The following is an 8324-nucleotide window of genomic DNA, read 5'->3' on the forward strand; positions in this document are numbered from 1 at the left end:
GAGATTTGACCTGGGAGAGTAATGGGGCAGGGTTCAAAATCTCTTCTCAGTGATATAGCAGCATGTAATCTTCCTTGCTCTTCTCCCTAACTGAACTCAATCCTTGCAATCTCTGACTCCTTGAAGGCAGAAAAATACACTCTGATTGATGATCAATTCTCCCGAATCTATTATTAACGGCACAATTTCTGTGCCTAGAGTCTTACAGGGTCTTGATTTCTGATGGTCAAAACTTAGGATTTCAGAATGCAGAAAACTGTTTCTGAAACTCCTGTTTCTGAAACACAGAAGCAAGTTTCAAAACTTGTCTTAAAACTCAAAATCATGGAACTGATTCTCCTCCTCTTTCTGAATTTCTTATGTAACATTCTTTCCCTGAAGCAGAGAACAAAGAAAGTCCTGGCATCCCAGGCTGGCAGAAGCATCATTAGGAAATTAGGGAGAGGATTAGAAACATATCTGTTACTATTTGCCAATATGCTTTTGCTAAACGCATCAGACAGGTAGGACATTGTCATAGCTCAATACATATTAATCTTTTCCTCTTTATATGTTTTCGAAATGGGGCAGTTTCTGGAGATGAGTAGATAGTGAGATCAAGTGTATAGGTGAAACTATAGTATCTAGTCCAGTAACTGGAAATTGCATCCATGGATAGGGATATAATTGGCTTCTGGCAACCAGTGTGCTGTCCTGGCTTACAGATACCAAGACGGGGATGAAGAGGAAGGAAGGAGAGAGACACAGGAAAAACATTAGTGCTTTGTAGTATGCCAGGGAGCCACAGAGTGAGATGAATTGGCTTAGGTCACAAAGCAAGTAGAAGAGTTATTATATCACAGGGCTTAGAATCCTAAGGTATTTCTAACCTCACCAGGTAATCAGTTGAATAAGAGGAAATACAAGAAGATAAGCGGGTCTCTTTGACATATCATCATTATCATCACCTTCATCACCATCCTCATAATCACCTCCATCATCATTATCTTCATCATCACCTCCATCACTATCAGCACTTCCACCATCATAACCTCCATCATCACCATCATCTTCATCATTATCACCTTTATCATCACCACCTTCATCATTACCTCCATCACCATCATCACCTTCATCATTACCTCCATCACCATCATCATCACCTTCATTATCACCTCCATCACCATTATCATAATCTCCATCATCATCATCATCATCACCTTTATCATCACCACCTTCATCATTATCTCCATCACCATCATCACCTCCATCACCATCATCATCACCTTCATTATCACCTCCATCACCATTATCATAATCTCCATCATCATCATCATCACCTTTATCATCACCACCTTCATCATTACCTCCATCACCATCATCACCTCCATCACCATCATCATCACCTTCATTATCACCTCCATCACCATTATCATCATAATCTCCATCATCATCATCATCACCACTATCATCATCATCCTTATCACCTCCATCATCACCATCATCATCATTAGCATCACCTTCATTGGTCCACTAACATTTTTGAATTCTGTATTGAATACATGTTCTCTATGTTACTTCTTTGGCTCATTTACTACTCCAACAATTGCTGCAGCATTCTACTTTGTTTGTGTGCAAACTTAGAGTATTTCTCCTCTTGCTTTCTGCCCCAGGGCTTCTATGAGGCTGTCTTGTAGGATGCCCATGACGATCCTCCAGACACTAAGGTACAGAAAATCTGAACATGTGGGAGAGTGCCCTCTACCATGGGAATAGATCAGTGATCCCTTCTTATGGCTTTGGGGCAGATAGCACCTCTGAAAATCCTGGTGATATGGAACCCTATCTGCTCATGGTGGTGACCAACCAAGGACATATCCTTTATGTATTTCTCTCCTTCTCTGTTCCACCAGTCCTTGTCCTGCATTCCTGTCCCCTGGGATCACTTCCCCAAGCAAACTGCCTGCCCCAAACTCTTGCCTCAGGGGTTACTTTCCATGGTGGGAACCCTGGCTAAGGCAACTCTTCTGTAGACTAGATCCTATGCAAAGAATTTTATGCATAATAACTCATTCAATCCTCACAACACCCTATGAGGTAGGTGCTATTATATCCATTTTACAGATGTGGAAATAGAGACTCAGAGACGTAAAATGACTCAGCTCAGCCAACGACACACTGCCAGGAAGTGTCAGGGTTGAGTTTGAGCCCTGGTCAGTGTAACTTCAAAGGCATTGTTCTGACTCCACTGTCCTATCTACAATCACATATCGCCATCAGAACCCAGTGGGTTCCAGTTTGTGCCACGGGTTTTCCCTTCTCTGGGTGATGGAGGACCCTCTCACCAAGGGTGTTGCAGGTGAGCACTGTCTTTGTTCTGCGCCTATGGTCTGTGTCCACCCCTGGGAACTGATGTTCCAAAATTGCAGATTCAGGACCATGGCCAAGAGCTTGAAGGCTCCCACCCTTCTGAATTCTAAGTACTTTGAAACTCATTTGAGATTCGTTGGCAGCAGAAAAAGGGGAAAATACACTTGACTTGCTGTGTTATTTTTGTTTTCTTAAAGTGGCCCCAAGACCAATTTGGTAGCGAGCCCAAGGCCCCTGGACGAGTCAGTTCTAGTCTGGAGACAGGAGCTGACTGCTAATGTCTGCCAAAGCTGGCATTGTTTTCCTTTTGCAAGAAGAAAGTGAGTCTCATCTTAAAAAATGTTCTGTTCCTGTGCTCCATGTTTCTGCAATGTCAACCTCTGGACACCCATCCCAGCTAGACTTGTGATTCAGTCATTGGCATCTGCTTATGAATGCAATTTAGAGGGTGCCAGGAAAACTCAAACCTCTCGAGTAACTCACCCTCATATGCTGCAGGGACCTGAATTCATCTTTGGTGCAGATAGAAACCAATATGTACTGAACATCACACCTGCTAGGTGCTGTGTGTTTTATATGAAATTTCTCATTCCACCTTCATATTTCCATTACACAGATGAGAAAACTAAGGCCCAAAGGGACGCCTGGCTTTCCTAAGACCTGTAAGTGGAAGAGTCAGCATTTGAATGGAGAACTCGCAGCTTTCGGAGTCTAGACTTGTTTCACCTCACCAGACTGCTTCTACTCCTAGTGATTCCTTCCCTTAGATTAAGCCTTGCTCTCTTCCCGTGCAATCATGAAGAGGATTATATTAGTAAATCCCTGAACATTCACTGATTGGGGAATGAGGGTCAAACCAAGGCAAATGGCAGGATTGACACTCACATCAAGGGCTGGCTCATTAAGGGCTCGGGACCTGGCGATCAAGTTGCATTGCAGATTTTGGAAGTATGCAAGACCACGCCAGCCACCTTTCCAGGGAGAGACCATGCAAAGAAGGCAGGTGATCCAAGGTCTGGGAGTGGTGAGGACTGCTCCAGCCCCTGAGCAGCTGTCATCCCAGCACAAAGTGTCAGAAGAGACCTCAAAGTGTGGTCTGCAGACCAGCAGCATCTGCATCACCTGGGAGCTTGTTAGAAATGCAGAATCTTCTGAGAGAACCAGACCTGCTGCATCAAAATCTGCATTTTAACAAGATTGTAACTTAGATACACAGTAACACTTAAAAAGGATGGGGCAGAGAGGCTAAGTCAGCAGCTTCTCATCACACTCCAATCTGATGCTGCTAGTGCTCCAAAAAGCTCTCATATCCTCACTGACTAGCCTAGGGCTGTGTCTATCAATGCATTATAGGACACAGATGAAGACTATTGTGTACCTTCCTCAATTTTTACCCCATTGTTTCAGCCTTATGTACATCTTTAATGCAAACATCAATGCGAGAATTCTTGTGACATTAATTTTTTGGAACAACCTGTTTTGCAGAGCAAATTTCATTAAGCCATTTTAATCCAGAGTTTAATTTTTTATACAGCTTGACTAAATCATTTCCATTTTTTTTCCATTAGAATGTCTATTTGTAGTAACATTATTTTCATGGGATCAATTATTTTCTGTTTAAATTTACAACAGGCATTTGACTCATCAATCTCTTTTTATATACCATCTTTTTGCTGATTCTGACTTCTGCTATTTGGAGAGGTTTTCTTGTTTGTGTGTTTGATTCTTTTGTGGCCATTCTTTCTATTAAGTGAAAATCATCTGGATCAAATTTTGTAGATTTAAATTTTGTTATTAGTGATACCTGTTTTTTTCCTGTCAATTTTAGCTCATTACACATTCTAGTCATTTTAACCCTGCTAGTTTTGTTAGTTGCTGATCACTTTTACCATACCAGTAATACGTGGTAGAAATAATCACCAGAATGAAAGCTCTGCAAAGGCAGGATTTCTGTCCCTTTTTTTTTTGTTGTTTTTTTTCCTGCCTTATACTTGAGACTTAGTGCATGGCACATAGAAAGTGCTCCATATGGCCAGGCACAGTGACTCACGCCTGTAATCCTTGCACTTTGGGAAGCCAAGGCAGGTGGATCACTTGAGGTCAGGAGTTTGAGACCAGCCTGGCCAACATGGTGAAACCCCGTCTGTACTAAAAATGCAAAACATTAGCCAGGCATGGTGGCGGGCACCTGTAGTCCCAGCTACTCGGGAGGCTGAGGCAGGAGAATCACTTGAACCCAGGAGGCAGAGGTTGTGGTGAGGTGAAGTCACACCACTGCACTCCAGCCTGGGTGACAGAGCGAAACTCCATTTAAAAAAAAAAGAAAGAAAGTACTCCATAAATATTTGTAGGTGGAAAGAATGATATTCACATATGATTTAATCAAAGACTGACAGTTTATCTATTTGATAAAAAGACTGAGAAACAGAGATTGATGGAGACAGGAGAGAAAGTGGAGGAGAAGAGAAGATGGAGACAGCACACACACATGCACATAGACTTGCACATGCAGACACACGTTGCACATGCATGCACACAGCCACACACGTATACACAAACACACATGTGTGCACACAGCCACACACGTATAGACAAACACACATGCGTGCACACAGCCACACACGTATACACAAACACACATGCGTGCACACAGCCACACACGTATACACAAACACACATGCGTGCACACACCACACACATATATGTAAGCACACGTGCATGCACACAGGCATACACATATACATAAACACACATGCACACAGCCACACACATATACACACAAGCATGCACATACACAGAGGCATATATACACATGCACTAACATACGCATAGTCACAGATACACCTGTAGGTGCAAACACCTATATATGTGTTCACATTCATACACGGGAGTTAATATATTTGTGCTCACACAAGTAGAGGGTGGAATTGTGGTTATTAGATGCTGGGAAGAGTAGAGGAAGAGAAGATAGGGAGAGGCTGGTTGGTGGATACAAAGTTACAGCTGAATGAGAGAAATAATTTTGACTGTTCTGTATACTGTAGGATGAATATGGTTAACAATAACTTAGTGTATATTTTCAAAAAGCCAGAAGAGAGGATCTTGAATGTTCACAGCACAAATAAATGATAAATGTTTGAGGTGATGGATATGCTACTCTGATTTGATCATTACACATTGTATAAATGTATTGAAAAATCACTCTGTATCCCATAAATAAGTATAATTATTATGCATCAACTAAAAATTAAAGACCACACATATATGCACACATAGACATGCACATGAACACACATACTCATGCATATGCGTATACATGCAGTTACACATATACACAAACACACATATATGCACACATAGACATGCACATGAACACACAGACATACTCATGCATATGCGTATACATGCAGAGTTACACATATACACAAACACACATATATGCACACATGGACATGCACATGAAGACACTTATGCACATGTCCACACATGCACACAGCCACACACATACATATATACACAAATACCGATAAATATGCACACGTAGACAGCATGCACACAGAGATACATATGCACACACACAGCCACATGTATACACACATATGCAAATGTATGCACACACAGACACACATATGCCCATACATAGGCATATACACGTACAGATTCAGATATAAACACATACAAACACTCATGTACATATGCAAACACATGTACACACACAGTCTGCTGGCATAGTGATGGCTAAACCAATGCAGGGTAGGGTAAAATGTCTCTGGTGCAAGGTCAGTAGGATAAAAACTGCAGGATCAAATGGCATGCTTAACAACACTCCTCTGTGGGGTATCAGTGTCTCCATTTTACAACCAGTGCTTAATCAAATGCATATTGAGTTGAACTGAATATTGGAAAATGAATTGCTACCTTTGAATGAATCTACTGAAAAATCATGCTTGTCCTGGGTCAGACCGTGTGAAAAGCACTGGGTATTGGAGATGAAAAGTGGTTGGCCCTTTTTCTTTGAAAGCTTAGTCCAGTGGGGAAGATGGATGTGGAAGCTGAGCAATTAAAATGCAGCTTGATAAAAGCTGTGCTGAAAAAGCCTCACTGAGCTGAGCCGTGGGGGCTGGGAGGGAGCAGGTCTTACACTGAATGATCAAGTTTAGTAGGAGCTGTTTAAATTCTGAGCCATCAGGCATTTTTGCTGGATTCCTTTCGGTGCGTTTGTTAATCAATTATAAAATAATAATAATGAACACTTCGGGAGAGAGGATGGAGGTTGAAAGACAGTGGAGGGCTGGACTTGAGGTTGGAAGATTTGCAGAGACCTGGATTGTGCATTCGACCTTTACAAATTGAAGCGAGAGGCTTTGCATCTCTGAACATCAGGATTCCACTCTATAAAAAGGAGAATGAAAGCATTCAGTTTATAGGTTTGCTGTGAGGGCTCAACGAGAATGTGGATCCAAAAAAGCTTTGGAAACCAAAATACCACTAGTTAGCTTGCTGCTTTATTATCCAAAAGAGGCTGCAAAGATTTGAGGTTTGTTTGTAGTTTGTTTGTAGATTAGTCAGTGTCTACTAAAATAACAATGTGTAACAACCATGCCCAAATCTTGGTGGCTTAATACCTTAAACGTTATTTTTCTCATTCATGAGGCTGTAGGTGGGTTGGAATTTGGCAGATGTAGGCTGGAATTAGCTGGACCTGCCTCCAGGACCAGGGTTGGACCCAAGTCTTCTGTACATGTCACCTTCTTTTGGCACCAGTGCTACCTGGGATTTTAATTTCATGGTTTTGCAGAAGCGTAAGAGGGCATGCCAACCACGTGAACACTTTTAAAGCCTAACATCCTATAGGCCAAAGCCAGCCACAGGTCCAAACTCAACTTCAATAGGCAGGGAAAGTCCTCCACCTACTTTACCAGGGGAGTACTGCAGAGCAATGACCGAGGAAGGAAATGTTTAATCCTATTAGGGAGGGAGGGGGGGACCAGGAACACAAATCCCTCAAGGCAGGACGAGTAATGTTTGGCTGTCCAAGGTTGACAGACTGGGTCTCAATTCCTGGCACTGCTCCTCTCTAGCCATGAGACTTTAGGCAAGTCAACATTTCAGAGCCTCAGTTTCCTCATCTGTAAAGTGGGTATAATAATAGAATTCTCATAGAATTTCAGTGAGGATTGCCTGATTCATGACATCAGCCTTATAAGTGGTCCCCTTCTTTTACCTTGCATCTTCTGTAATCTCTTCTCTATGCTTCATCCTTTAAATACAAAAGTCACCCATAAAGACAGAAAACAGATTAGTGGTGGCCAGAGGTGGTGGAGGGAGAGAGGAGGAGAAATGAGGAGTGCTAAGGGGTATGAGGTTTCCTTTTGGGGCGATGAAAATGTTCTAAAATTGATGTGGTTACGGTTGTACAACTGCAAATATACAATCCCTCTGCCTGGAACCTTTTACCCAAGGTATCTGCCCCCACCGTAAATCCTCACTTGCATACTGTATAATGAGGCTTTTCTGGACCACCCTATTTAATTACCCACTCCTTTCTGTCCATGCCTGTCTCTCGATATATTTTCTCTGAATGTTTGTAGCAACTTGACATATTTTGCATGCTTATACACTATGTACTTTATATTAAAGCACAGTTATGTAATTTATTTCTCTGCTCCTTTCACCTCCTTTCCTCCCTCCCTGAAATATACCAGTAGAATGTAACCTTCAGGAAGGCAAGGATATTTACCTGCTGGGTTTGCTGCTGTCTCCCTAGACAGCGCCTGGCACACAGTAAGCCTTTTAAAAATATTTGTTGAATGCATGATATAAGCCATATAATGCTTAGTAGGTGCTCAGGGCTGAGGAACATAATTGATGTTAGCTTTTATTATCTTTATTTACTTCAAATAACCTACTTAATTGGGAAATTTTCCGAGTCTGGAGGGACTCTGAGTTTGAGTCCAATATCTTCCCTGGGAGTC

General features: G+C 42.0%; 1 long non-coding RNA gene across 1 annotated transcript; it reads left to right on the plus strand.

The window, feature by feature from the left end:
* Window positions 1-2110: 2110 nt before the first annotated feature.
* Window positions 2111-8006, plus strand: LOC117976188 (uncharacterized). Its single transcript, XR_008621298.2, has 2 exons — window positions 2111-2338; window positions 2966-8006. It is a non-coding gene; the product is annotated as an uncharacterized LOC117976188 (long non-coding RNA).
* The last annotated feature ends 318 nt before the right edge of the window (window positions 8007-8324 follow it).

The sequence above is a fragment of the Pan paniscus genome, chromosome 18 (assembly GCF_029289425.2).
Source record: "Pan paniscus chromosome 18, NHGRI_mPanPan1-v2.0_pri, whole genome shotgun sequence".
In the NCBI taxonomy this organism is placed as follows: Eukaryota; Metazoa; Chordata; class Mammalia; order Primates; family Hominidae; genus Pan; species Pan paniscus.